The following is a 9,902-nucleotide window of genomic DNA, read 5'->3' as shown; positions in this document are numbered from 1 at the left end:
CAAAATTAGAGGAAAATATATTGGTTCTAACAAGATTTTTAATTAGCACACGGCTGGGGTGGGAGTGAGAGAGAATCCCTAAAAAGCTCATTACACTGTGTGGATTTTCTATGAGAACAGTAGGATTTTAAAAAATCTAATGCAAATTTTTTTAAATTGCTGGTTATTTTGACATCTCCCAGCTAAGCCTCAGATGAAGAGCTGTTCAAGGGAGGAGGGCAAATTGCCTACTTACATTAAACAGCTCTGGCTTGTAAGATATTTGGAAAAAACATAGATTTAAAAAAAATAGTTATAAGGAAATTAAAATGTGGGGTTATACTGGTAGCATTTGCCTAATCATGTGAAAATCTAAATGTTATTTAAAATTGACATTAATAAAGAAAGATAACCCCACTTCCCTCATGAAAGCAGCTTGCTGAGAGGAAAATACAACAACTCACATGGAATCGCCTGCTACAGGTAGGGCCTTCTGTAGTCCTTCCGCAGCTCCCCTCAGAGTTCTTCGGGAATTCTGCTCAAAGAAGTCAAGAAATGGGTCCGCTGAAAATGCTTACTTTACAAGCGAGTGTAGTCATGCAATGCATAGCGACATTTCTGGCAATGACAGACTGCACATACAGTGGTGGTTCCATAAGATTACAGTGGAGCTGAAAAATTCCTATGGCCTAGTGACAGCGTAGCCTTCTATTGACATCGCAGCCCAATGAATTCTGTTTTTGTGGCGATGATGGTGTAAACAAACCTACTCTGTAGCCAGTTGTCTAAAAGTATAGCGCATACAATTATTATATACAGTGCATAATACTTGATAATCATAATAAATGACCACATGGTATTTACTATACCACAGAATACTTTTATCATTATTTTAGAGCGTATTATTCCTACTTATAAAAAAATGTTTGCTGTAAAACAGTAGTTGTGTTACACCAGCAGCAGCCTCGTATAGCTCATTTACCACGTCTCTTGATTGCATCACTCTCTCGTACATGATTTAATCTCGTGTTGTTTAGATCTGTTTAGATACACAAATACCATTGTGTTACAATTGCCTACAGTACTCAGTGCAGTGACATGCTGTACAGCAGGCATGTCAAACTCAAAGGCTAACACGGGCCAAATAAACGAAGTTTAAGTTTATGTGGGCTGCAAAAAAAAACAAAAGCTTCAATTTTCAATGTATAACTTTGGTACACTAATAGCATTATTAAATATCAAGCAGGTTATTTTATTTTTTACTTCACAGCAAAAATACTCCAATTCCCACTTTTCTTGGAAATTTCGATGTTCGTCAGCAATTTTTTGTTTCTATTTACTACCACTTGATTTCAATAGAGACATGCGGAATACAAAGGGCTGACATAAATGAGTAATTGTTAACATAAAATAATAGAACATTTTAATAAAAATTAATATTTTTTTATTGAACATTAACTTACCAGACACTGAATAACTGCACAAATTAATAAGCATAATGCAAATGAACCTATTTTTCTTGTTCTCTGAAAGAGAAATATTTCCTGTTGCTCACACCAAACAAGTCAGTCCAAGATTAATGACGCGGCAATCGGCTGCTAAAATATTCGAGGCTGGTATTAGTGGAGAGAAATGGTGCGCCTGCGCATAAGGGAAATGAATGCAACACGATTATAGTAATCAGTCATTAGCGAACGTTGTAGTTTGTTATTAATAATTATGTATAACAGGATATTGTAAAAATTAAGTTAGGACATTTTTATTAAAACATTTCTTCATACCGTTATATTGGCTGGGCCGCAAAAATATTCGTTGTGGGCCGTGAGTTTGACATGCTTGCTGTACAGGGTGGTAGCCCAGGAGCAAGAAGCTGCTGTCGGAGAGAACCAAGATGGCGCCTCAGGTAACCGCCTGTACCTGCCACCTCCCACCACCACATCAAAATTACAACTAAAAGACAGAACAGCTATCAGCCAGAACCGCGGAAAGCGGGCTGAGTGGAAGTCCTGCAACTAGAGAGGTGAAGAAGAAAGCACACGGAGCCTGGCAGGAGGTGCGGAGGCGCGAGCGGGCTGGTCCGGCACCCCGTGTGCCGCTCTTTTAATGGGGAGGGAGATGCCTCTGCGGAGGCCGCCTGGAGGAGCGAGGAATCCCAGCTCCACACCAGGCCCCCAGCCCAGGGCCCCAGAGCTGGGGAAGAAGTCCCTACGGGCAGTAAACACCAGTGCGGATTGGGGCTGAGAAACTCACGGCTGCTAGAGACCCAGCTGCTCCTCTTAAAAGGCCGGCACCACGAACTGAATGTATAAGCTCCCACTTCCTCTGAGCTCCAGGGCCGGGTGAGGCTCTGGGGGACCCAGACACACACGGGAGAAACTGGACTATCTGGCATCAGGGCAGGACCTCAGGGATGGCTTTCTTCCAGACAGAGGTGCTCGCAGCGGTCATTGTTCCCTTGCTGGGACCTCCCCTGTGTAGGGCTGACTGGCAGCCATTTCTGTTTGCTCCGGCTGGTGATTCCCTGAGGCCCCGCCCCATCCAATTTATAACCCCACCCAAGCTGTGCGCAGCAGCTTTGGCATATGAATGGTCTGTTCTTTCTCAGGCTAAAAATCTGTCAAAACAAGATGCAGCTAGGTCACGGAGCCCCAAACCTTTCAATAAAAGGCCCCAAAACTGGCACCAGCACCAGCCTGCCTTGCTTCATAGCTGGGCCTCATCTGGGCACTTCCAAACCTGATACAAAGAGGAAGAATCTCTCTATAGCGCCTGCTGGGTGGCCCCAGGCAGTGACTGACTTTGTACCCTCCTGGAGACCCAAGAGCCAGTGTGCCCAGTGGTCAGTGTGAGACAACACCAGATTACAGTTCTTCAGATCCATAAGCGACACACTCAAGGGGCAGACTCAGTGAGCACCAAAGCCTCACTGAAGCAAGTCCTGCCCATAAGGGTGTCTCCTGCACAGCAGCTCTCCCACTGTAGTCCCAGCTGGTCCCCACAACCAATTGGCCTGGAGGTCAATTCCTCCCAACAGCAATCAAGGCTCAACTACAACAAGACTGTGCACACAGCCCACAGAGGGGTGCACCAAGAGTGTCTATCTCAGGAAATTGGGGAGACTGAGCCACTGGACCCTATAGGACACCTACTACACAAGGCCACTCTATCAACTCAAGGAGACTTAGCAGCTACCCAATACATGAAAACAAACACAGGGAAGCAGCCAAAATGCAGAGACAAAGAAACATGTCACAAATGAAAGAAATGGAAGAAAGCCAACTACTAGATATAGAGTTAGATATAGAGTTCAAAACCATGGTTATCAGGTTTTGAACTCAAAAATCTTCTAGAAACCTCCAACGAACTTAGTGAGACTTTCAAGGATCTTAGGGAGAATGCCAAAAAAAAAAAAAAAAAAAAAAAAAAAAAGGAAAAGGACCAGTCAGAAATTAAGCATACACTGACTAAAATAAAGAATAATATACAGGGATTCAACAGTAGATTAGAGGATCCCGAGAGTCAAATCAATGATTTGAAATACGAGGAAGCAAAAAACACCCAACCAGAAGAGAAAAAAGAAAAAAGAATCTAAAAATATGAAGATAGTGTAAGGAGCCTCTGAGACAACTTCAAGTATACCAACATCCGAATTATGGGGGTGCCAGAAGGAGAGAGAGGGCAAGATATTATAAACCTATTTGAAGAAATAATGACAGAAAACTTCCCCTACCTGGTGAAAGAAATAGACTTACAAGTTCAGGAAGCCCAAAGAACTGCAAACAAGAGGAATCCAAAGAGGACCACACCAAGACACATCATAATTAAAATGCCAAGGTCAAAAGACAAGAGAGAATCTTAAAAGCAACAAGAGAAAAACAGTTAGTTTCCTACAAGGGAGTACCCATATGACTGTCAGCTGATTTCTCAACAGAAACTACGCAAGCCAAAAGGGAGTGGCAAGAAGTATTCAATGTGATGAATAGCAAGAACCTACAACCAAGATTACTCTACACAGCAAAGCTATCATTTAGAATTGAAGGTCAGATAAAGAACTTCACAGAAAAGAAAAAGCTAAAGGAGTTCATCACCACCAAACCAATATTATATGAAATGCTGAAGGGTATTCTTTAAGAAGAAGAAGAAAAAGGTAAAGATAAAAAATTATGAACAACAAAGTGACAACAAATACATATCTATCAACAAGTGACTCTAAAAATCAAATGAATAAAAAATCTGATGAACAGAATAAACTAGTGAATGGAATAGAATGAGGGGCATGGAAATAGAACAAACTGACAATTCTCAGAGGGAAGGGGTTGTGGGGGGTGCGGGAAGAGATTAGACAAAGATTTTATATGCATGTATGCATTACCTATGGACACACAATAGGGTGGCAAGGTTCTGGGGTGGGTGGGAACTGGGTGGAGGGGAGCTATGGGAGGAAAAAAGAGGGACAACTGTAATAATCTCAACAATAAAGATTAATTTTTTTAAAAAAGAGGCTAATACTATATAGCTTAGGTGTGTAGTAGGCTATACTATCTAGGTTTGTGTAGGTATACTCTATGATGTTTGCACAATGATAAAATCACCTAACAGCACATTTCTCAGAAGACATACCTGTTAAGTGACACATGACTGTACTTAATAACAGCTCTGCCGATATACATTTTGCTTATCACTTTTTACTTCCAAGTCTATTCAGAGATTTTCACCAGACCCCCTTGCTCCAAGATGAAAAGGAAACCTAGCATTTATTGATAAACTAAGTACTAAGTTCTGGGTCTGGGCTATTGCAGGTATCATCTCAGAACATTCATTATATCTCCTGCCAATTTTCATTCAAATTCTAACAAAAAGCTTCTTAGAAAGCACGCCTTCCAACAAAAACAACAATACATTGCTTAACAACACTTTAAGATATAAATTTTGGGCGCTCTCCCTCCTGGGCCTCAGGAATGTTACCCTTAGCTTCCTCACTCCCAAGCTCCAAGGGACCTTCCTTTATCTCCATAACTTGTTTCCTATGCCCATTTCTTCTAGAAATTGCTTCTTTTACCTCTGTAATTTACCAAATAAATGTTTTCTTACAGTTTGGATCTTGACTGTAAATTCTTTCCTAGACAGAACCCAAGTACCAAAAAAAGAAGAAAAAAAAGATATAAATATTTAGCCACATCTTACAAAGGAGGTAACTTGGGCTCAGAGAACCCGTCAACTCTGTAAGGTTACATCAGCTACCAAGTATTTTAACTGGAAATTGAACCCATGTCCTCAAATACTGTAGTCACCCAACACCATAGCTGCTTTACCCCAAGAGTAGTAAATTCTCTAATGACAATATTAATTTTAAAAACATCCCAAAACACAGAGAATAAGATTATATTTTGAAAGAGAATTGAATACTGAAATGTTTAATGTACCTAGAAGGTGTTAGTGGTATTAAATTGGATGATCAAAGAGGTAATACAATTTTAGTAATAAAAATCATCCTCATGCCCAGCTGATGTGGCTCAGTGGTTGGGTGTTGACCTATGAACCAGGAGGTCATAGGTTTGATTCCCAGTCAGGGCACATCCCCAGTGGAGGGCGTGCATAAAGCAACCGATCAGTGATTCTCTCTCATCATTGATGTTTCTGTCTTCCCTCTCCCTTCCTCTCTAAAATAAATAAAAGAGAGAATCTTTTTAAAAAATCATCCTCAAAGTACAATTATAATGTATCAAGACAAAGTTTCTTATGTGGCTTGTGAAGCCCATTTCAAAGAAAAATGTTCCTCAAACGGCTTTGAAGCTTGGCATTTGACTGATGGGTGTTTTGATAAAGTGATCATTTCATAGGATGTATGGATTTACTGTGGGCATTAAATGAAATAATAAGTGCAAAACTGCTGCATTTACTCCTACAACCAACATGTAAGTCAAATTCCAGTTGTACCTTGCATGGAAGACTGCCACATTGTCATGGGCCCCTACATTCTCTATTGTGATTCTCTTCCTTCCCTGGAACCCTTACAGTCTTCTCATAGTGGTGCTGTGACGATGTGGACCTTCTCATCTGTGATCTCACCTTCCAGCCACATCTTCATCTGGATTTCCTTCCCAAATGTCACTTCCCCACCCCTCTCCAAGTTCTACACTTTATTTTACCTACATTCCAAATGGCTTCACTCTGCCCTAGGCAACACTCACACTTGGCCCCAGGGAAGATAAGTTCTTGGTGCAATTGAACCATTGTTTTATTCAATTACATCAAAATCTAATTTGTGATGACTTCTATCCTGGATAAAGTTACTAAAGATGTTCCCAGGTAGAAGAATCTGACCTGTCAGGTTCTGTGTGTGTGTGTGTGTGTGTATGTGTGTGTGTGTGTGTGTATGTGTGCGTGCATGTTTCTTTGAATGCTAATTCCCATTTTATAGATGTGGCCCTAAATACTTATCTCACAATGCATAAAGTTTAACACCTTTTGCTTAATTTTTCGTGTCTTTTGGGCGCTTTTGTAACCTAAACAAGAACTGGGAACATCCCATAAAATTCTTACTCTCCAAGGCAGCATGGTATCCAGGGAGACAGCCACAAGATTCAAGGCCCCGCCCAGACCTTGTAGGAGCAGCGAAAACTTGAGCATGTAATGTAACCGCTGGAGGACTTGGTTTGTGAAGACAATGAAAGTAAGGGGTTCTACCTTATACGGTTACAGTGGGGATTCAGTGAGGTATCAAAAGCAAAGCACAATAGCCTGGTATAAAGTAGGCGTTTAATAAAAACCTGTTGAGCAAATGAATGTCATCCCATCAGAAAGCCTAACAGAGTGCTGAAGGCGCTGAAAAGTCCCTCACACTGTAGAGGGCCTTACTGAGGTCTGCTTCAGCAGGAGCTTAATAAAAATCTTGTCGGTTTACTGATTGCAGCAGTGATTTTACATATTCTTTTTAAAAACTATATTATTTGGGATAAAGATAACTGTTAAATATAATTTCATACTTCAATTTCTAGAGCTATAGAGTAGTTCAATGATCTCATTCTAGCCAGGGATTTAATCTACTTTTTTAATATCTGGAAGTATTTATGACTTCAAAATACAATGAAAAATTACCCTTTGCATGGTTCTCACACTGAAGAGTCAGCTTTTTTTCCATGTGAAATTTCTGCTCTCATTTCTAGTTGGCCAATTAGTCAAGTAACTTTATTAGATAAGGAATCTGACCTTTACAGTGGTTCTCAACCTTCTGGCCCTTTAAATACAGTTCCTCATGTTGTGACCCAACCATAAAATTATTTTCGTTGCTACTTCATAACTGTAATGTTGCTACTGTTATGAATCATAATGTAAATATCTGATATGTAGGATGGTCTTAGGCGACCCCTGTGAAAGGGTCGTTCGACCGCCAAAGGGGTCGTGACCCACAGGTTGAGAATCGCTGCTTTAAAAGTAAACTTTGATTGCTTATTTTTATTTAGTTACCTGCTACTTCTAAAAACAAAAATGGAAGGGGAATAACCTTCTTCTTTCAACTCAGGTCTTTCAAAAGCTGATATGGAAAGTTTTCATCCTGTCCCTGGGGAGTAAAATTTGCAATCCAGGAAATGCAACTGTGGATAAGCCTTGATTTAGAATTCCTGGAGAAAAGTTTTTCTTTAAAATCTTATTTCTCTCTCCACCCCCCTCTGCCCCCCCCCCCCCCGCCCGCTACTTTTTGTTTACCTTTCTCTAATCTAGAATGTATCCTGCCCTTCAGTGATCTTTTCAAATAAATTTTTTTTAAAAAAAGAGCAGTGACTAAACACATACTCATGATTATAGTGGTTTTGTAGTAATCACCTACGGATTTTAAGGGGATCTAAGAGTCCAGAAACTTCATTCCTATTGTAGATGTGTTATCTTTGTCTCTTCAGGTTAGATAATCAGTGACTCTGATGTTTCCTAATTATGAAAGAATATTTTTTATCTGAGTACTAGTGGATAGTTAGTAAAGAACACTAAAGCAAAGTCTAATTTAATTTTAAGTTTTAGTACATTATATTCATTAAAAAACCTCCTACTGTATACAAAATAATGAGATCCCACTATGCTCTTAGAGCCATTAGAAATCTTATTAGATTCCTAAAGTCAGATAACCCTCAGTGGACAATGGGTAAAACACTAGTTGAATGCTACTTTCCAAACCTGGCTTTATTTTATTATGTTATGCTGTGTGTTGTTTTTGTTTTTTTTGTTTTTTAGCTTTATTGAGGTAAAATTGACAAGTATCTACCCCGTGTCTTAAAGCAGAAGGTACTCAGGGTGGGATTCACCAGTCTCTTGTGCTTTACATATTTTATGACTTGGATTCAGAAAATGTTTACATATGGAATGATCACAACTCTGTATTTACTTTCCAAACCAGTCTTTGAGCTCCAGACTCTGCCATTTCACTTTTTCAGGATGTGTTACAGGTATCTCAAAACCTGTCCAAACTAATCTCTTGACCTTCATTCCAAACCCATTTGAACTATTACCTACTCAGGGCATCACTATTTCCTCCATTTGAACACAACTCTCTACCTCTTTATCTAATGCCTACTCTTCCAGTAGGTTTCCACTTACATGTCACTCCCTTCAACAGGCCTTCTTTAACCCTCTCAAATAGGCTATTTATAAACACCCTGTATTTTTCTTCAGAGCCCATAAGACAGGACCATTTACAATTATATATCTATTTGTGAGCTTTTTGTTCACTTCTGACTTCTCTCTCACTCTTATTAGGTTAGAAGCACCATTATCAACTTCCTCACCTCTTCAAATCTGCTAAAAGTTTATCTTCTGACTGGGGCCTTTCTTGGTCCTATCTAGAATTTCAATCCTATAGTCCCATCTTTATTCCTTTGCTCTGGTTTCCCACCTTGCTCACAATACTACTTACGGACCTCTAATAATCTATACAATTTGCTTACTGATATGTATTAATTTTGTTTTTCTCCCCACACTAGAATGTAAGCTCTATCAAGATTTCTTGCCCCTTGATGTGTTCCCATGCCTAGCACATGATAGGAATTCGATAACTACCTGTTGAATGAATGAGGGGCTGTGTCTGCTTTGCTCCACACTATATTCCAAATGAATCCATTTTTTTTTGGAACTAAAGTTCAGGTAATATAACATCAAAGATGAACCCTAGCCAGTTTGATTTAGTGGATAGAGTGTTGGCCTGCAGACTGAAGGGTCCCAGGTTTGATTCTGGTCAGGACACATGCCAGAGTTGCAGGCTTGATCTCCAGTGGGGGTCGTGCAGGAGGCAGCCACTCAATGATTCTTTCATCATTGATGTTTCTATCCCTCTCTCCCTTCCTCTCTGAAATCAATATATATATATATATATATATATATATATATATATATATATATAATAAAATCTAAAATGAAAAAAATGGAGCACAGCACCATTAGCACCTTGGGATCTTGTATTTGTTTATGAATGAATGCTGCTGAATGAAAGCTTTCAGACGAAAAAGCCTATTTAATTCAGAATCTAGAAAGTGACACTCATCTTTTAAAATATTTTTGTTTGTTTTGTTAAAGCACACAGTTAATATCTTTGGTCTCTTTCTTCACATTCTGATAAGTTTTAAAAGCTAATACAAAGTGGAAGCAGCATGAGAGGGAACACCATGTCCAGGTTCTTCCCTGGTGTCAGCTGATGTCTAGCCGCCCTTTTGGTATTTAGCTGGAACTGAATAATTTAGGAATAAACGACCAACCTACCAAGTGAAGTGATGGCCCAGGACATCAATGGGAAGCGAGGCAGTGCTGTGCATTAGTGGGGAAAGCTGAGGACTTGGGCTCATCAAGGCGGTGAGCTGCATTCCTGGTTCTATAGTCTGACAGAACCTGACAACTTCCCTGGGCCTCGTTCTTCATCTGGTAAGTGAGAGGATGAAACC

At 39.9% G+C, this 9,902-nt stretch overlaps 1 long non-coding RNA gene across 1 annotated transcript; it reads right to left on the bottom strand.

Moving 5' to 3' along the window:
* Nucleotides 1-1,562: 1,562 nt before the first annotated feature.
* LOC118660074 lies at nucleotides 1,563-3,789 on the bottom strand. The gene is made up of 3 exons (XR_004968816.1): nucleotides 3,732-3,789; nucleotides 1,761-1,852; nucleotides 1,563-1,620 (listed from the first exon to the last, which is right to left on the bottom strand). It is a non-coding gene; the product is annotated as an uncharacterized LOC118660074 (long non-coding RNA).
* Between the last annotated feature and the right edge of the window lie 6,113 nt (nucleotides 3,790-9,902).

Source organism: Myotis myotis, unplaced genomic scaffold (genome assembly GCF_014108235.1).
Source record: "Myotis myotis isolate mMyoMyo1 unplaced genomic scaffold, mMyoMyo1.p scaffold_m19_p_7, whole genome shotgun sequence".
Classification (NCBI taxonomy): Eukaryota; Metazoa; Chordata; class Mammalia; order Chiroptera; family Vespertilionidae; genus Myotis; species Myotis myotis.
This window is presented reverse-complemented; position numbering and strand designations above follow the sequence as displayed.